Raw genomic sequence first — 22402 nt, 5'->3', positions numbered from 1 at the left:
GTACATTTTATTTTTGCAATAAAAAAGGTAAAAAAAAGAGTTCAAAATTCTGACATAGTTTTTAAAAACGATTCGTGATGGTCGGCTCACAGTTCTATACAGTTTCACAGTTGAATTATTAACATTGCGTTAGTGAAAAATGAAGAGCGCTTGTTAATTTTAGTTTGATTACGCTAAGTATGATAATACTATATTTATCACACAACCAGTAGTTAATAACACTTTCTTAATTCCAAGATGCAGTACCTACCTTGCAGACTCAGACAAAGTGTTAAGGATGTTTTGTTGCTTATTTTTTTCCAAATTAATTCTTTCCTCCATATCATTCATATTTTTTATATAGCTGCTCGACTTCAGTGTTTCTCAAAGCCAACAGGTCCTTCGTGACAGCTACTAGATTCTTCAGCGAGGTGCACTGCAATCCGATTGTTTCACCAATGATAAATGTTCAGACACCAAAATGACATGAATAATGCAATAATGTATGGTCATATAAGTAAAAGAAAAAAAAATTTTATATTTTATATATTGTTTCTTTGGCAATTGAAAAATTAACCATGTTTACTCTTTGTTTTTTTTACTATAAACATTGGAAATAACATATTCATAGAAATTAACTCATTCTAAAGTCAATTAAAATGAATTTTTAAAGAGATACTTTTACTTAAAATCCCTCATGTATCTTATGTTTTGAACATGTATCTACTGACTCGAATGTTAGACGTAAATATTTCATAAAATTACATCACATGTACGCTGTGAAAAAATGTATTACACCTCAGTATAAGAGTACATTACCTCATGTTTTAATTACACTTAGTACCGATAATGCTTATATTATACATTTGCGGTTTTTTACGTACACTGTGAAATCATTAATAATACATATGCCAATATATTACCTCGCTTGACACTGAGTAAACAATAACGTGTCATAATGAGACAAAAATATAGTTATTATGTACATTTTACAAGCAGTAATTAAATCCAATTATATTCTCATGTTTGACAGTAAGTAACAATAACGCATCATAATCAGACACATTATTATGAATGTTTGACAACCAGTAATTATTATTGCATACTTACTTTAATCTCGTTGTATCAATGAATTTGTTAATTAGCTTTGTAATAGATTTATAACGCTATGATTTCCTGAATAAAAGTGGAGTAACTAAAATCATTTAAAACCACAATAAACATCTCTGTTTATAACAAACAGTTGTTTACCTCTAAAACAAAGCTTAGTTCTGTAGAAAATTTAAAATGAAAACTAGTTATTCCTTTAATTTTTTTATAATTAACTGCTTCTTAATACTATTATCATCATGTTACACATATAATACAAGACGTCGTTTTTTAGAACGACATGAACAAGTCTAATAAACTGCACGATTAAAGAGATGTACATTGCGGAAGTTATTATATTATAAAAATTATTACCAACAATGCAGGAAAACAGGGGACTGTATGTAAATAAATGATTGGAAGTGTGTTGCAATAAAGGGAATAAAAAAATTGCTCTATAGTTTACAAAGTACTTTCAATCAACTCCACTACACAGAGTTAATGCAGTAACGCAGCTCTCATGTTGTGCTGAAATCCCAACGAAAACAAAATCATTGAATAATAAACAGCATCAAGAACAAAACTATTATTATTTTTTATGCAATAAAATATATCTACACAAAGCGGAGTTATATTAAATCACGTGAGGTTGTATTCATGCGTGTTATTTCAAATATGGGAAAATTTATTTATCTCTTTACTTTAACGGTACAACACCAATTTTACAAACAAGTAGATCCAAATGAAACTAACATTAGATAATAAGCATACAATCAAACAAAACAATATCAAGGTATTTAAAAGATAGGAATTAATTGTAAAACAGAGACTACGTAGCTCATGCACTACACGTCACTTCCAGTCTCTCAGGAAACCAATAGCATCCGTCATTTGTACACATTGTCAAACATTGTGTGTACCAGTCATCAGGCTCTAATTTAAAATATGCACACACAAATAGTTTTAAATGTTTATCTCTTGACTTTTACTTTTCTTATAATCACAGAACTGTAAATAAATCCAGAAAACAGTTCAATAAATAGAACAAAATTGGAAATTGGTCTAAACTGATGATTAAAGAGTCTTGACAAAATACTTTGAAACATATATTTATGCGTACATGATATCTCAAAACCATCGTGCAATTTCAAACACCCATGCATTGTTTTCAGAATTATTAAAACAAACTGTTTTGAAAGTAACGTACTAAAATGAATAAAGTAGCCTTCCAAATTCTAAAAATTTAACTACTCAATATCAAAAAAATAACAAAAGTTTGATAATTTAATATAATTTCAATTTGAAAATATAATCATTATGAAGCAAACTGAATAAATTATAATAATTTAGAGATGAAATATTAAATAAAATTATTGATTTAACTTAAGACAAGACAATGCAATAAGATTTGTACGACAACTACCTGTAGAGTAAGTACTGTTCGTTGTTCCTCCAAATTTTTGCAAAGAGAACTTTTCTCCAACAGCAATAAAACTACCTGCAAGATAAGTACCTCTTGTAAAAAATACATATATTGGGCAAATCATATGCATTGTAAGATAAATAAAATCTCTTTATTTTTACGTAATTAAACGTTATATAACTACCATTACACTATATTTGACCGTGCTTTAAGCTAGTTGTTAAAACCAGCGCATGAAGCTACCTTCAAGCTTTAGATACTTGTAATGTTTGTACTTATATACCTATTAGATTTGCAATGAATGAGAATATTAAGTTCTAATATCAATAAATATTAATATCCTACAAATGAAACAGTTCATAATAACAAATTCTTGGCTTGTTTGGACTTTATAATGGAAATAACTTAATTACTACAAAAAATAATAATGTAAATCCTGTATATTTCCTGTGTATAATTGAACTCAATTCTGTAAGCAAAGAGCCAAAAATCTTTGTAAGCATGAAATTGGATTGTAAATGACGAACCTGTCCCTTTAATAATAAAATAGGCCCAATTATTATAGTGATAACAGTTGTGAGATGACATAATACCTTTCTAACCAAACAGTGAAGTCGAGAGACATGTTCCCGTAAGTCCTTTTCCAGTTCGATGATGAACGTCAAATCTCAGCAATTCCTTTAACATGGTCTTAGCATAGGTTGTGTCTCTGCTGCGGTTATTTTGGAATGTATCTGGCTACAAAAAATAAAATATATCTATTATTTAAAGATATTAATGATAGAGTATCTAAAAATCATTCTGTATTAACATTTAAGAAGGTAACAGAACTGCACTATACTTGACATATTTGATTGAGTATCTAAATTAATATTGTGCGTTTGTCAACAGGGGACACCGGGTTTCGAATGAAATATCAATAAAAATGGTTGTTCATTAAAAACATTGGATCACTTTAACCGCACGTCCAAAAGATAATAAAAGAACAACACGACATTTGTAGGTCGCTGGCTTTATTACAAATACATTGTGTTAATGGCTTCCCTAATGATTTAGTGTGGCACGATAAAAATCATGAGTTTGATACCATTCTTAAATAACGTAAGCAACTTGGCATTACAATTTTTTAGTCGACAGACTTTCAAGAAATTACAAACTAACTATAATATTGAACCTGAATTCTTGGAGAAACAGATTCTGACCAATCGAGCCACTTAGACCGTAACATTCAAACACTGCGTAGGTTAAATCACAACCCCTCCACATAAATATATTACATAAGCTATTAAAGTTCTTCCTTGCTCATATTTATACATTTATGTACCGGTACTGCAATACTAGGTAGTAGAGTATATCTTAGTTATAAAGCATATTTTAGATATAAAGAATGTTGTAAATACCTACATTTGAAATATTGACTTGTGAAGCGTCTTCTGGAATTATATTTTGATTTTTATCTGTAACCTCCATCATATTATGCACCAGTAATCAATATGTACTTAATGTAACTAACAAGACAGTTAATTGAATTTGTTCTACTAGAATTTGTTTCCAAATATAAAATTATTACTTAACTTGTAATTTAAAAACAAACATGTTGAAGTTTGGTTACAGTAGCTCTGTTTGCAAGAAAACATATGTTTATCTGAACTGAAAACACCTTGATCAGTACAAAAGATTTGGATTTTACTGGTAAAGTCGACATATGGAGGCGTAATCTTTCCAGCAAAGACAAACAAGTTTGAAATTGCCTAAGTTCTTTTACTTCCTACTTTTCTTTATATCTTAAAATTATTTTGTCTTACGTGTACCCGAGTGGTACAAAAGTTAACACAGTTTTTTCTTTTTAATTTAGCTTATAGTGTATTCTATCTCTAACCTACACGTAAGTTTTATATTAAAATTAAAGTTAGTACTGATGAGCATGAGATGGACTCAAAACTTTCTATTCTGGTTTTTGATTAAAATATGTTATCTTTTAAACGCGAACATTGCGTAAATATTTATATTTCTATTAGCCGTCATCCTCGGCTTCTTAAGCAGTTTCGTAGGTTTTATAGCTGTATGAGCACTTCTGGTTCGATGGAATTGTATTATCGACGACATTGTTAAGATTGCTTTGTTGTCACGGTCAAGAAAATACGTCAAAAGGTTTTACATATATGGCCTTTGTAATTTACTCCGATCTTAGTATTTGTTCTTCCACAGCTGATTGTACTTCATTCCCTAAGGTAAAAATAAATATATAGCTAGGCTACAAAGCTCTGAAGAGCCTAGTTTAGTCAAGAGACAACTACATAATTTGTGTTTCATAATAGTGTTTAAATGTTTTGTAAAAGTTAGACTACACTGCTTTGGCTCAATTAATATTTCACAGCTTTAAAACCAAGATGGCATTTTTCGCTGCTTTAAAGGCCAGTGCGGAGTAGCCCAGAGGGACTTTCGGAACAAGAATAGGCTTGTATTCATCCCTGGGACCGTAAGAATGTCCAAGTAAAACTTCATTACAATCGATAGAATAATTTGAGTGAAAGCAAAACAAAACAAACAAAGGTACTTTCGCATTTGTAATATTGTTAGAAAATTTGAGATTATAGTTGAAAACTGAATAAATTTTGTGTTTATTCGGACAAACCAGATAATTGTCAGTTCAAAGACCATCATATGAATTGGGATGAAGTCAACGTCATACATTTTGAAATTTTTCTTTAAAAGGAGAGCTTTATTGAGGCTTTAATAGAGGCTTTATAGATTATATTAGACCATACGGTTAGTGGAATATCAGTCTAAATTAGGCCGTTTTAACTACCAATTCTTAAAAATGAGTTATCAATGCAACATAAAGTATCCAATATATCATTGATTCGTACCACAAAAATGTAGAGTAACAATACGATTTTGAGTTCATCTGAAATAAATTAATAATATGAAAACCCCACTTCATTTCATTTTCTTGCTACCATGTTACCCTGCGTCAATGTAAAGACCTTATAAATTGTTATATTCTGGAGATGTTAAAAGTATTTAACTGTCACGAGACGATAAATTTACCTTGACTTCTACTAAGTAGGGAATCGATTTAGATAAATATAGTTCATAAGGCGAGGTTCAAATACACAAAGTTGTAATGTTGTTGTATTTTTATGTAACATCAACAACATTAATGCAGTTTATTAAGAGTAAATTAAAGGTGGATGAATCTAGTTTACGTAGAGTAAAATTACAAAACAATGTCGGGTTACAAATTGGTCTAAAGGAATTGTATTTTCCCTTTGAAGTGTTGCAGTTAACAACAGTAGCAGCCTGACAGTGTATAAAAGAACTTCCTCGACCTACAACTCAGCATCTGAGTCTGACCTCAGGCGTCAGCTGCTGCGCCAACAAAAAGACCGTGGGGAGGTAACTGATGAGAGAATCCATGTCAATGAATCTGACTGACTCATGTTTAGCTAAAGTAAGTGGGCTTTTTATTTTTTAATTACTGTTTCAAAGCGACACTAATTATATATTCCTGACATGAACACGAACTGTTGACGAAATCTACACCACGAACAAAATATTCAAACACAAAACTCCGATTTTCTCATAAGTCTTTAGTAAATTTTTGTGTAATACACTTGCCGTATTGCAACTCATATGACGCGTACAGTTTAAATAAATTGAAAAAATAATAAAGTTTGTTTTGCACTATACCGGACTAAGCTGTTAATCATTTGGAAATAAAACAGTACATCTTAATTTTCCCATTCAAACTTCACCTTTCATCGTTTAAGTGTCAGTTAAACAATGTTGTTTTGCCTTTGCTTATGTTATTTTTGTCAGGTACGTTTTATGAGTTAAGCGATATGACTTTTAAGGAAAAAACGTTATGTTTAGTGTCGTTTAAAATTGTTGTTTTTTATATGTCGTCCACTTAGTTATTTTCTCAATCCGAGGCTGTTTCATCATCACGCTACCATAGCCATTAGTCTATTTTTGCATCGGGTATTTCCATGGTTCAAACCATGCTACGGGCAATATTTTGGTAGACAACAATAAAATAGGAATAATATAGAGATGCTTAATATTTGGTCGTATTAAAAAAAGCATATTTTTATAGTTGCATAATCTCAAGTTTATCCTTCTGTTTGTTTTCATAATAAATTCAAGCAAAACCTTGATACTTTTAGAGTAGAAGCATATCATTTTGCAGCTGAAAACGTTATGGGTTATTCATAAACTTTCCTTTTACATCAATTAAAAAGCATATCCTCCAGAAAAATTTAATTTGGACAGGAAAAGACAAGCCTCTCTATTGAACGGTTGTTTTCCACGATTTTCAGACCGATGGCAAATGTTATGTATTGTGCGGGATGTGAAACATTACAAGTCCTTTTCAAGTACACTTGTTCCAGATTTTATAATGTAATATCGAACATGTAAAATGGCTTGCGGACATATTTTTAGGTACAAGTGAAGAAAACTCGAGGTGATGAGTTGTTCTTTGTTCATAAAATGAAGGTGCGCTTATGTTATCTCAATTATCCTTGCTTTCAAAAAGTTAATCGGTCAAGAACTTTGTGTAAGGCTACTAAAACAATTAAATATTCACAATTAATTAAAAACCACTAATCTAAAACAATTCAACAAATATCAAAAAATGTTACTCCAATCATAATCTAATAAAAATTACTTTAAATAATAAATATGGAGCAAGCAAAACAAAGTAAATGATCAAACAGTGAGTTGCGTGCAGCCCTTGCTTCCCCGCTATGTCCGTACTTGACATATGTGGCATCAGTCTGCAACCTCCCTTTGCGTCATGTAGTTTTTTGTGTGTGAAATTTCAAGGTTATTTTCATGTTTATCTGTTAGATTACATGCATGTAGTCGTGTAATAGCACAGTAAATTTCATTATATTTAACAACTGCTTACAAATACATTTAAACTCGTCCAACGTCAGTCAACAAGTTCAACATAAATTTCTCAATCCTTAGTTTATGGCGTTCTGGTGCGTTTTTAGAATGTCAAGAGCCAGTCCCATTTTAATTAGATCGCTGGTATACCGAGCCGTTATCATCACTCTAATGTATGTATTTCTTGTGTTCGTGTGTATGTGACTGAACTCCTCCTAAAACGACTGGACCGATTTTGATGAAATGTTTTGTGTGTGTTGAAGGGGATTCGAGAATGGTTAAGTGTCACAGTTTGGCCCTATTTAAATAGTCTACTTAATTAAATTTGTATTTATAGTTAATATTGTTGATTTTGGAATGTTTTTACCTTCGTAACGGCAGACTGCGCTGCGACACGTAATACAAAGTGAACTGATACTTAACAGCTGTGAATATTTTCAGCTGAAGTTCACCAAAGAGGCAGAAACATTTGTTTACATTTAAAATGTAGAAAATTATTATTGTAAAGTGCTTGATCGGTAGTGTAATGCAGATTGCATTGAATAAGTTATTGCCTAATTTTAAATTTTATATTGCATCAGTGATCAATAAACTATCAAATGTAGTGAAATTACTATTAAACGCCGTTATAAAAAAAAACCTCATTGAACAAAGCCTTGAATGTTTGCACATGGTAATCGAATTTGATTGATCGAAGGTAAATGAAAAGAGCCGAAAAAAGCGCTTTATGGTCCAAACTTGGTTTTCGTTGATAAATTTTCTAGGTCGTAGCACAAGCAAACCTCCACAATAATACTGGAAATGTCTTACACAGAAATTTTAACAGACCGAATTTGACTATTTATAAACTAATTAGTTTATCGAGATTCATCTATATATTGTACTGAATAACTTATCAACACCTAGAAAAAAACCACGAAAGATAGAGACAGGAAATATCATAATGCACCAAAGAGGCTCACGAAGGAACGACTAGCAATTATCTTAGGAATGTTTACAATGTGATAGAAAAAGAATAATTGAATATAGTGTACTGTTTTTAACAGTAAATTACGTGCGAATCCGCTGGCAACTACTAGTTTTATATAAAGTATTATTCAAGAATTTGGTGACATATAAATTTATTGCAATCTCAAAGAAATCAGATTGTAAATAAATATGTTTTAAATGTTATACTCGCATTTTTCTATCCCTTTGAAATGTTGTACAATAACATTACGAATTTGTAAATATACATTCATACTGTTGTGGATATCTTTGGGAAACGCAATTTAGGTAGTCACTTTGAAATATAAATAAAAAAACTATACATATATTGATTGACCATTGATGTATTATATATTTATACGCAATCATAGTCTGTACCTGAGCAAAATATTAATACAAAAATCAGTAATAAAGGACGACCGAGCAGAGGAAAGAGTACAACTCGATGCTTAGAACTGGTGACGTTATGTCAGACTATTAAAAGGTAACTGAAATCTGCTAAAGCTATGTTAGAGGACAAAGAGTACAGCTGCTGCTAATGAAGGTTCATTTGACCGCAACATAACACGCAACGTACGGGTGTCATCTATTGTTTGTAACACAATTATTATACATCACTTGTGGCATAGATAATTAAACCCTTCCATCAAAGGTACAAAGCTAAACATATCATTTCGCTTTATATGAGGGACACGTGTTTGGTGTCGGCTATTGATATTGAAACTGTTAGCAAAAAAACAACACTGTGGTGCAACCAACTAGAAAAAATGTCCTGAAAATTGACTAATATATGTATCCAAACTCATTCTATTAATATTTTAGTACACGCTTGCAATTTTGCCAAAATCAATTCAAACTTTCGGTCGTAGAAAGGATAGGTTGATTGCTTTCTCAATGATCTAAGCGAAACCTGTATACTAAAAGAAAACTACATAAATCCTAAGGTATTTAACAAATTTAAACTCACTTATTCAGAATGCAGAATAAATGAAAACATCTAAATAATAAAAATATAAACAGACTCTCTTTACCTAATAGCAAGTCAGAGATGCAACTAGACACCGCTGCAAAAAATATGATTCTTTGTGAAATAATGTTCGAAACATGTTTTGTTATGTATTTCATATATACTATGATTCTTATTTTTACCTTGAAGCAGAAATGACCTTGTTTACATGTTTTTTTGTTGTAGATATCTCATTTCCTTGCAATCTCTGAAGAAAGAGAATCTAGTTTTCTTGACTATTCCCTAAAGGGAATCACTTTTCATGCGTCATTCAAAAAAGGGTGTGATGCTTCAGTTTAATACTGTTATAAACTCATTCTATCCTAGAACATACCAATAAACTATACAATAAAAATGTTGGCATGTTTATAAATTATTTTAATATTTTCCAGAACTCATGCTTCCAGACTATAAGGTAGTCCACATTATTTATTAGGCCACGTGTTTAGTATTATTTTAATTACAATACTTTTTGTTCTTACCATGGCAACAACCTATATTCAGTTTTATTCGTTATAGGGAATATTTTCAACAAAATATCTACTTCATCCATAAATTATTTATAACTAGCTGTTACCGAATTGAAGGACATAGCCTTCTTAGTGAAAGTATTTATGATGTAATACAGTCGAACCTTCAGATATTTTTGAAACAGAAGTAGACATATATCAGGTAAATATTATTTCAGTATCAATGGCTAAGAGACTAAATAACTATGTTACACGTGATTGTCAATTGTATGTAATACGCTTGTAGGAGTATGCATTTCTGGTTTACATAAATTAAAGTTCAGTCTTCCTGCCCTGTGCCTCGATAAAATATTACATATAAATTTTTGGAATATTTAGTCGATCAAAAACGCCAACTTTCAGCTATTTCAGCTTAATTTTGGTCTAATTATATTTAAAGTATTATAGTTAGAGATGGCATTTTAAACCCGATCAATAACATATACATTATTACGTAAAACAGAAAATTTTAATGCGGTCAATATGTATAAGTTCCTGCCGTTTAAATTCGCTTACGGCCTAATTTATTTACAGTTCCACAGTTGATTTTATATTATTGAACCACGAAATTAATTTATGTAGGTTTCGAAAATCTACTTACATTGAAAAAACACCTACCTGTAGTGTACGAGGTTCATTTGGTTTCTATACCCGCCCAAAAAAATACAATACATAAACTTCAATAGACTACTTCGATGTAAATCAAATCTACTTCCGGCACTTGCACTTTCGGTGTGAGGGAAAGATTGGAAAAATCCTTCAAATTAAGCTAAAAATTTCAAAATAATTGTTTATAATAATTGTTAAGTGACAGAAGTCTGATTCTATTCGGATTTTAGTTTGGGAAAAAATAGTTCGTTGAGGCATGTTAGTGTCTATCCACATGTTCTTTGAAAGTCACATTTAAATGCCACATAGTATCACATTCCAAAGTTAACCAACAGGATTTGAGTTCTGTATGTGCAAAGATTCATAATTTTTATATAAAATACAAAAAATATAAAAAAAATAATTAGCCAAATCTGTAAGCCGTTCTTGAGATTAGCGCTTAGCAACATCAGCGATTCATTTTTATTTAAAAGATTAATGATATAATATGCTTAGCAGATTGGTTATCTAGTACCACTGGATTATTCTAAAGCTTTTGACTCAATGCAATGTGAGATGTCATTTGCAAAAATGTATTACTATGGATTTTGTGATAACGTGGTCGATTGGATGGTCTTACTTAAATAACAGGCAGCAAGTTACCAGGCTAGGAAGTAAAATATATGGACAGTTGATAGTAAAAAGGTGTTCGGCAAGGTCTGAGACGAACTCTGTACAACTTGTTCACATCTAATTTTCATACAGAGTTCCACTGCTCATTTATATGCAGATGACTCCCAATTGCACATTTCTTATGAATCTTGGCAGATGGAAAGAGTCATAGATCAGGTGAACTAAGACAGAAGGAGTTTTCGAAAGTTCAGTTATCAATGGACTGACTGAATGTTGGCAAGTGCATGGTTTTACACACAGCACCACGCACTTTAATAGAGGGTATACAGGGTGGAGAGAATTGGACAGTCAGTGAGAAGATCAGAACTCTCTGCTTGATCATTCTCTGCATGATGTTAGGTTATTAACTACACCTTCACTGATTGTCACCCACTCTAACCGAAGTGCCAGGGCATTTATAGATTTAATACTTTATTGCCAGAGGCAATCAAACTCCATCTTAGGCAGTCACTACCCTGCCGTTCTGAAAATGACAATATCACCTCAAGTAGTGACACTGAGTAAATAAAAATACTCCTTACTATAATAGTCTTTCATTTTCAATTGACGACGAGTCACTTATAAAATTGGGGGGCGTTAAAATTGCTGGCTATGGCGGTCATATGCAGGATACTTTTTAGCTACACGTTCCACTATTGATTCTCCATCTTATTACGTGAATGAAGTATTTATGTAACGGGAGTTTTCAATATTAGGGTGATTATCCACTGTGATTAGGAGCTACCCTTGCCCAAAATGTCAAGCTAAAATAGAAGAAGAAACTCTTTTACTATATTGTGTGTGCGTATAACATTTTCATTCAAATTTGCACTAATTCCTTATTGTTTCCCACTGCAAGGATCACGGCAAATATATTACTACTATTAACATTAAAACCATAATATTTTGTTTGTCATTTTTTCATATAAAGTTTACAATTTATATACACATATAAAGTTTTTATACAGTTACGAGTATGTAAATAGTTCGTCAACTGTACATTACATATTAAATAAACTAAGATTATAATTTTTTTCAGATTAAACTGTAAAGTTACTGAAACATTGGAGCGCTCTCATCAGTAAATAATGAGTTGAACTGAAACAACTCATAGAAAGCTAATGAGATGAAAAGTAGCTCAGAAACGCATTATCATTCTTCAATTTGTCAGTAAAACCTATTAGAGTGTCCATCAAAATTAATCGCTTCATTATCCTCCATCATTTCAATCTCCTCATTCAACTGCTGATGGGAAATAGGTAGAGTTACTTATTGTTAAAAATTAATTAAACTCATTAGAAGCCTTTATTGTTGTAAAAATTCAGTTTTTTTATGTATCGTATTACGAAACCAAATGCATTTGTAAAAGGATTACGAAATATTACGAATCTTGAGACTTATTTCACACTCTTTGAGGAAATTTGGTAGTAGACTGTTGATAATCAACTCATACAATCCTACGTCACATCCAGATTCAATCTCTCATTATGTAACGGGTGTTTGATTGTTTGCATTAAAATAACAATCTATTTAAGTGGTTTTTAATCATTCTTTATTTTGGGTTAAAGCTTAGCCCGTCACTCGAGAGACTGATTAAATTAAATTTTTATCTATCTATCCACACGTTGACTCACGAACGGATTGATCTATATTCTTGAAACTCCATTTCCGTTTGGGCATCATCGAGTTCAATAACTGTGCATGTTACTCACTGCGTGAGCTTTGGCTGTAGGTTTGTGAAGATTTTTAAATGAGTAACCATGAAATTTTAACATGTGACATATTAAACGCATGTAGCCTAATGAAATAAGCAATAGATTTGAAACTTTGCATGCAACATCGTGAAGGTTTTTTTCGTGATTCGTGATATGACGTATTCATATCAAAATCCATATCTGAAGTGTGGTGTCAGAATGAGTGGTAAATTCAATTAAAATCTATCAATTTCATAGTGATAAATTTCAAAAATACAGAAAACCCCATAAGTTCGGTACAGAGTTCTGAAACTCTATATGTGTGTTTCAAGTGGTATTAGGTTTGTTTAATTTCAACAAGTTTTAAAGTACAAAAATTATCCTGGTTCTATAGAATGATATAACATTTACAACAATAGTTTTACAATTTTAAGTTTACAATTTTAGGTGTAAAAGCTTACATAAAATCACGATAGTGTGGCAATATATAACGACTTGGATTGTTGATATTAATATTCCAGAGTATTATTATTTATATTATTAATGAGATATCCAAGACGATATAAAATATTTTTGATTAGTAGGCTCTTAGTGAATATTTAGTACAATTTATCACTAAATTTTTTTGACTATTAAATATTATCTGGTTTATCTAAAATAAAAATCACAGTTCTAAATAAAAATTATAGATTTATTTTAAACTTGCAAATTAATAAGTTGAACGTTTCAGAATTTTTATCACTCTATTTTCCACAAAGTATTAACAAACCTTTTTAGTAAATTTAAACATTCCTTTGGCAAGAAATAAAAATATTAATCAAATACATCAAACTAAAAATCAGAGCTCTCTTCTAAAATAAAATAATAAATTTGTAAAATAAAAATCAAATACCACTTGGAAATAACTAAAATAAAAATGTTCACTTCTAAGTACACTCACAATTAAAAAAATAAAAATTTAAACTTCTCTTTACACTAGTTGAACCTTAACTTTCAAGTCTCTGCAATTCAGATTACAACTATCTCAAAACAATTATTAATGTTCAATTAATTTCTAATTAATAATTCACAATAAAACAGTTCCAGTTAAATATTAATAAATTACTACTTTTCCAAATCTCAAAGTTATTAACAAAATTCAATTTTAATTCACTTTCTTGCAAGCATGAACCAAATGTAACTTGTATGATTCTATTATACTCTATTGTTCCTCGAGAATAAGTTATTCAAATTGCTCTGTAGTTTCTATGAATTTAATTTTTTCCTATAAAAAAGACAACAAAATTAATTTAATATCAGATCTGCAAGCTATTTCAATAAATCGTACAATAAATTTCGTACTTACCTCAAAATCCCTCGCGGAAAAAAAATTTAAGAAACACGGTGCACTGTAATCAACTTAATCACGAAAATAACCAAACCAAGGGCGAAAATTATGAGCGGGCGCTTAAATACTTCCCTTTCCAATCAAACTTTGCAGGACATCCGCGGTGTTCTCTCATTGGTCCAGCTGTATCAAACCAAGAGAACAATACTCGCAACAAGCCAAGTTCTAATCAATTCAAGGCAGTCAACCTGCCTTCCTAACAATTTAAAACTACCAGTACTAACTTGCCAAGGTTACATGTTCGTTTTTACCCTGACTTTTAACAATCTAATCTAAAATGAAATCCCAATATTTCGATCACAAAATTTTTATTTAATTTAACTTTTAATTGAAAAATAAATCAATGTAGCTTTAAAAACGCTACACAATAGTTCTTTACGAACTCCTCATTTTACAAATCAGTACATACTATTACATTGTTTACCAATGATGTTCCAACTATATTGAAGTCCTTAAAATAATTAGATCCAAAATTTACCTTTTGTTTTAACATTGTTATCTATTTTATCAAAGTGTCAAAAAAACCTTGAAACATAATATTAAACATACACCCAAACATTTAGGATAAAAATGTGTGGTGAGGAACTCTTATAGGACTACACTTGAAAAAATACTCTTTACATCATAAAACCGATCATTTATCTGTAAAGTCCAGCCTAGAGAGAATAAAACAAAACGATAAACACTGCACAGAACCAAGGCCACTACATACACATGTTGTACACAGCTGGTTAGAAGGGGCGGGGGGGCTGACGGTCATAAAACTGTCGAGGCTATTTCTCAAGAGGCGAACACTAGGTTCAGGGTCTCACCCTGGGACCTACTGTCCGACTCTCATGGTTCTTTTGACGAGGAGTTGAGAAGGAATCGTGCGCACATTGAAAATGCGTTTCAAAATGAAGAATTGCAAGAGAATATAATAATTTTTTTTAACAGTCCTTAAATCAAGTGCATCGGCATTAATTTTTTGTTCTGGATTTTAAGGCCATGATACCGGTAAGAAATTTAATAGGTGAGTTTTTTTCAATTTCACAGTTTGTTTAGGTTACCTACTTCATTCTGTTCTTATATTGGTAGCCAAAGTGTCCAAATGTAAATAGAAGATTAACGTAGCGGTGCTAGTTCTATATGTAATGCTTTGGTAAATGTTCGTTTGAAACAATTCTTTTCGCAGCCTATTATGCGTGATTCATCCGACATTGGGTTATGACTTTACAGTCCAACGATTTGAGGAAAAAATGTCAAGGTATTATTTTTCGCTGATGTATTTCCCAAATTTTTTATACCTACGTACATGGAAATACACGCAAATTATATGATCTTTACAGATAATCACATTCCCTAAAAAACAAATTCCTCATTTGATTAAAACAAATGTTCTTGTTTGGCAAAACAATGTATTTATAATTAAATATTTGTCACAATGATTATTTTACTAGGTCTAATTAAACGTCATCGACGGAATACTAACATTTTACATTTTTCCTGAAGAGTTAAAAGGAATTTAAATATCTCACATAAGTGGAAAAACTGAAAATTAATTTCAAGATAGATACTTATAGCCAATACGACTTGTATTGGTGAATGTTCTATCACAAATCTTAGAAGAAACAAAACTATAATGTGATGTATTTCGAAATAAAGTTTTACAAAACAAAAATCCATATATGACGGAATTATAAAATTTTCTCTTTTAGGTAAATATCGTAATAAAGTTGTTTATTATTAATGGTTTTATTTTTAATTATTTTTTAAGCGCCAAACTTCATTACTAGACTATCTGGTCTAGATAGAGGTCCCCTATTGGGTGCCTATAATTTCATTTCTTACCTATACTTAATAGCTTCTTAAACACAAAATATAGTTGAGGATTGTAAAACTATTCATCATATAAAAGGATATTTACATTAGGAAAATAAATATGTCAGAACATGTAAATTTCTTTCATTGTTAGAAAAAATACAATTTCTAGCATACATTTTTTAATGCATCCATTTCAATTGAAATAGCCTGAAATGTGAATAAGTCCATATGTATTGTTATCCTGAAATATTCGTCCACTCCTATTCTGATGACACAAAGTGCAGTAAGCCACACGAAGAAGGCAGACGCACAATCCGGCCATACATCGTAATGTAAGAGTCATTATTTATTCAAAGCGTCATGTGTCAGCGACAGTGACTGGATTTCTCTGGCGATTACACATCAGAGTGTTCTGTGTTGTAGCTTTGGATCAACAAGAGCACGTAAATTTGTACAGCAGATTTCTCACAGTTTTATAGAAACAACTCTTAAACGAGTTGTACTAATATGTATAATGTTATTATAGATCAAGTATGTTTTGCTACATTTTAACCACTCTTATTATACAATTATTACTGAGTTTATACCAAGGAGTCAGGCTCAATATTATTCCGTCAACTAAGCTTTAAATGAATTAAAACTTAAATGCAAACTAACAATAAACCACTGATCTCCGTAAAAGTAAAGTTTCCTTTTGCAATATTTTTGTCGATCGATGATCTTTTAGGCTCTAGGTGTAAATTACGTGATCTCGTTACTGAGTTTGTGGATAGCCAATAGTTGTTGACGACAGTAAATAAAGGTTTGTCTAAAAACGTTAAAATTTATAAATTTTTAATTCATTTCTTTCACTTATAATTACATAAATGAAAAGTACGAAATAAATAGTCATTAATGTATATAGAGTAACGAACACCAAACACTGCCTAGAGAAATTTATTTCTTTACAGAGTTTACATAGCACATAAGCGTACACGCCTTGAATACGTTAAGTGCTTAAAGATTAAGTGGTAACGTTTTAATTGGCTGAGCTTTAGCGAAGTCTATCATTCGTAAGGCTGTACATATTTCATTTCTCTCTGTCTGTTTGTCTGTCTCTGTGACCACACGGTATCTCTAAATAAATAACCTTTAGACTGCATTGTGCATTCATTATACATGAGGAACACTGAGTTCAATGATCGTGCACGTCACTCCATAGAATGTGGCTAAGCGTTAGCGAATATGTAATCAAACTCAGAACACTCATTTGAGATTTTAACATGTGACACATTAACACACGTAGCCTAACTATCCTACTACACACAACATTGATTAAACGAAAACTCAATTTAATAAGAAAATTAAATAATATTAATGTATTGCAAGATATATCGAGAAATATTCATCTACAGGTGTTAAAATTTGCACGAAATTTTACTTCTACATTGAGAAGAATGAATTCTATGATGATACATGTGGTATATATGATAAAATGCACAACCCACTCTCAAGAACACACAGTAAATACTGATTACTTACGGTGCGCTGTTGTACACTTGAATGTTAGACATTGTACCGTTGTGGTATATATGATAAAATGCACAACCCACTCTCAAGAACAGACAGTAAATACTGATTACTTACGGTGCGCTGTTGTACACTTGAATGTTAGACATTGTACCGTTGTGGTATATATGATAAAATGCACAACCCACTCTCAAGAACACACAGTAAATACTGATTACTTACGGTGCGCTGTTGTACACTTGAATGTTAGACATTGTACCGTTGTGGTATATATGATAAAATTGCACAACCCACTCTCAAGAACACACAGTAAATACTGATTACTTACGGTGCGCTGTTGTACACTTGAATGTTAGACACTTTGTACCGTTGTGGTATATATGATTAAAATGCACAACCCACTCTCAAGAACACACAGTAAATACTGATTACTTACGGTGCGCTGTTGTACACTTGAATGTTAGACATTGTACCGTTGTGGTATATATGATAAAATGCACAACCCACTCTCAAGAACACACAGTAAATACTGATTACTTACGGTGCGCTGTTGTACACTTGAATGTTAGACATTGTACCGTTGTGGTATATATGATAAAATGCACAACCCACTCTCAAGAACAGACAGTAAATACTGATTACTTACGGTGCGCTGTTGTACACTTGAATGTTAGACACTGTACCGTTGTGGTATATATGATAAAATGCACAACCCACTCTCAAGAACACACAGTAAATACTGATTACTTACGGTGCGCTGTTGTACACTTGAATGTTATACACTGTACCGTTGGGTATATATGATAAAATACACAACCCACTTTCAAGAACAGACAGTAAATACTGATTACTTACGGTGCGCTGTTGTACACTTGAATGTTAGACATTGTACCGTTGTGGTATATATGATAAAATGCACAACCCACTCTCAAGAACACACAGTAAATACTGATTACTTACGGTGCGCTGTTGTACACTTGAATGTTAGACATTGTACCGTTGTGGTATATATGATAAAATACACAACCCACTGTCAAGAACACACAGTAAATACTGATTACTTACGGTGCGCTGTTGTACACTTGAAAGTTAGACACTTTGTACCGTTGTGGTATATATGATAAAATACACAACCCACTCTCAAGAACACACAGTAAATACTGATTACTTACGGTGCGCTGTTGTACACTTGAAAGTTAGACACTTTCTCGTTCATTATAAAGTTTGTGTTTACCGCTCCTAATGATATGTTTAGTGTGTTGGTTGAGGTTACTTTATTTTCAAGTGAAATGAAGTGCTTTTAAAATAACCAAACACCAATGTAATATATATAACTGATTTGAGTTTCTATAAAATAATAATTTTGTAATGTATGACACTAATTGTTTAAGTATTTATAAAAGTTTATGTTTAAAAGAAATCAAGCGTTTAGTATTTCCCATAAAATGACAATACTGAAAAATAGAGTTTGTTGTTTAGCCGGCGTTTTATTAATTCGTTTAATCCGTTGTTTAGTCGTTGGATTAGTTATCTCGTACTTTAAATTGCCTTTCGATGAAACAGTATCAAACACATAAAAGAAATACTACTGTCAATTTCAATTCAAATTAAATATATACATGTCAAGTAAATAATTAATTTGGTTAAGGAATTTTCGCGAAGACGAGTAGGTTTAGGATTACGGATAAAGTAATAAGAAGAAAAACAGCAACAAAGCTTCCGTGGAAATTGGAGAGTTTAAACTCAATAAAGCGTGTTGAAAATTACAGTTGCCAGTCTGTTCGGCTTTAGTTAACAGGATAATCAAGTGAAACGTTTATGGAACAATCAAATCGTGAATCCAACCAGTGTGTTTCAAAATAAATATTATGTCTTTTTACCGTATTAAATATTGTTCAGCATACTTTTTGATCTGCAGCTAAAGTCTTATCGTAATTCGACTGACTCTATTAAGGGACGACTTATTAGTATTAGTGAGCTTGTGTCAATGATTAAAGTCTCGCTCCATACCTCATTCAAGTTCAACTTTGCACTCTTAAGACTTACAATGCGTAGATCTCTAAAAAGGCGTAGTGACCTTGAAACTATGAGCTCTCAGGATTTGGATCAAACTAATGACTTTCTTGTACAGTTGTTATAGTGTGTTTGAAGTGCTTATAGAATCTATTGCTCAGTCTTTCTCTGTACACTTCCAAGGTTACTTGAACTTGTTTGACTCCATTATCTACCGGAGCAAATAGTATTTCATGATACCTGAGCTCTACAGGGATGTTACAACTGTATATGAGATTGAGTGATCGGCTTATAGGCTCAGCAGAAGTAGAGACAAGGCCTATCTGGCAAATCTGGGATTTCTAGAGACATGAATGCAACGTGTGTGTAAAAATCCCTTAAAATATAGAATATTATTGACGAAATACTAAAAAAATATATATACCTTTAAAAACGTGCAGATCGTCCTGTATCAGCTCAAAAACTAAGTACATACTAGAATTAAAACTTCGGATAAGTGTTGTACTTCAAGTATGTAAATATGTGTTTTAAAACACATTTAAAAAATATGACAGGATTGCATTTTTAATATTTATATTTCAATCAATAACATGAAAACCATACTTTTTATTATACATATATTAGGGTCAAATTTTTTTAGTAATATTGTTAAATCAATTACATTACAAAATACTGACTTTATCTTCAGTTCTTATCAGTCAGTCCATGAGGACGGTCGTTAGAGATAAGCCGCTCGTGATTGTGCAATCTGGTCGGCCTGCCCGTCTTCTCCTGTGCGGTACTTATCCTGTGCGGTACCTTTTCTTAAAGTAATTATCCTTAAAACTGTGTCATAAACTTTTTTTTGTTTTCGTGTGTGAATTTTCGTTAGTATTGATGAAGTTTATTTTTATTTTGGACTAAAGTTATTTTTGGATTACTAATTATCATTTTAAATCAGGCTTTCCGTTATTTTTTAGTTTTTTTTTTACTGTACAGTTAAGTAACTTACAATTACTTACATTTTTATCATGAATTGCGGTAAATGTAGCCGAGACATATCCATTGCTAAAGATGCAGCAAAGTGTGTGGAGTGCGGTCTCATTTTTCATGTAACGTGTTGTCGCATTCGGACTTTGGCAAAGTTGACATCTATGTCGGCCCGAAATCTGGCCTCGTGGAAGTGTGACGATTGTTCGCAGGATTCATCCTCAGTGGCAAGTCATAAGTCGGACTCGGTCGATCCAAATATTTCTGACATTCTTTTGGCAATACAAAAAGAAATTGCTGTAAGCCAAGCTGCAAATAGAGACGGTTTTTAGGGCGATTGAACAGCGTCTAACTGGTTTACAGGCATCTGTTGACGAATTCCATAAGAGACTTTCTTCTTTAGAGGCGGAAAATGTTGAACTTAAAGCGGAATGTGTTGAACTCCGAACTAAAAATGAATCCCTGTCTCGCCGGGTGTTTGACGTGGGGTTACAAATGGCAGATATACAGCAGTATTCGCGAAACCATAACGTTGAAGTTATGGGTGTCCCCGTCACAAAACGTGAGAATGTTTACGAAATCGTCAAATCGGTGGCCACCGCGCTTGATCTAACTTACGACAGACAGGTCTATAATCTATTGCCCATCGTTTGCCGGCACCTCGGAGGAAGTCCTTCCACCCCTCTATCGTCGTCCAGTTCGTGTCCCGCTCAACAAAGGCTGAATGGATTTCTGCGGCCAAGAAAAAAAGAATTAAAAACTACGGACTTGGCAGCGTCTCTACCGCCTGCGCCGGTATTAGTTCTGGATCATCTCACACCACAGAATAAACATATACTGGGGAGAGCTAAGTCCTTGGTAAAAGATGGACAGCTGGCGTTCGCTTGGTCGAGGGACGGGAAGGTGTTGGTGAGACAGACGGTGGAGTCCACCGGCCAGGAGGGTGAGGAGCATCGACGAAGTGGAAGCCTTCGTACGTCCGGTGGTTAGCGGCAGTCCCACGACAAACGCAGTAATTTGCCAGAGTTTTAGCGTAGGTTATAGATAACTCCATAAATACAGATAAGGACATGGCAAGTAAGACTTTTTTTATTACTGTATGTTAATTTTTGTTTGCAGCATTTATATTACAATTTTCGTTTGGACATTATAGTTTGTAGAATTTATTGGCATGTGCATGTGTATTTTTAAATAAGACTTAACAAAGTGAAAAATGGAAATATTTTTGCAGCGACGTTTAATATTAATATTACTACTAGGACACTCAGCATTCAAAATTAAATATTGATTGTACTATACCAACCTATAATTAAATTATAAATACGTATGGGTAGAAGTATGTGTGTGTGTATGCATGTGAGTATATGTGTGTGCGTGTGTGTGTGTGTGTGTGTGCGCGTGCGCGCGCGCGTGCGTGTGTGCGTGTGTGTGTGTGTGTGTGTGTATGCATGTGAGTATGTATGTGTGTATGCACTTGAGTATGTATGTGTATGTGTACACGGGCTAACGAAAAATATCAAAATAATGTTTTATAAAACAGTTTATCCCATCTTACTATTAGTTATTTATTATTATAAGAATAACAAGTTACTGTAGAAAACAATAATTAATGTATAAATAATATTAATTAATAAATATTTTCATGCCAATGAGATTATAGGTTTCAGAATGTAAATTTTTTAATTCGAGATTATAAGTTTCAGAATGTAAATTTTTTAATTCTTTTAACTTTTTACCATTTTTACAGCCATCTTTACTGTCCAAAGGTTAACAGATAATGTTTTTTTGCATGGTCAGTGCGATGTTAATTGTATATTAGGTCTAATTTCCGTCTATGTCTTTTTTATATATGGAATAATAATTCTTATAGTCAGTCTT

The 22402-nt window shown here is 32.1% G+C and overlaps 1 long non-coding RNA gene across 1 annotated transcript; it reads right to left on the bottom strand.

Moving 5' to 3' along the window:
* Positions 1-252: 252 nt before the first annotated feature.
* On the bottom strand, positions 253-3148 carry LOC124365191. The gene is made up of 3 exons (XR_006922711.1): positions 3085-3148; positions 2492-2566; positions 253-415 (listed from the first exon to the last, which is right to left on the bottom strand). It is a non-coding gene; the product is annotated as an uncharacterized LOC124365191 (long non-coding RNA).
* Positions 3149-22402: the final 19254 nt, after the last annotated feature.

This window comes from Homalodisca vitripennis, chromosome 6 (genome assembly GCF_021130785.1).
Source record: "Homalodisca vitripennis isolate AUS2020 chromosome 6, UT_GWSS_2.1, whole genome shotgun sequence".
Taxonomy (NCBI): Eukaryota; Metazoa; Arthropoda; class Insecta; order Hemiptera; family Cicadellidae; genus Homalodisca; species Homalodisca vitripennis.
Note: the sequence above shows the minus strand (reverse complement) of the source record. Positions and strands in the feature narration are given on the sequence as shown.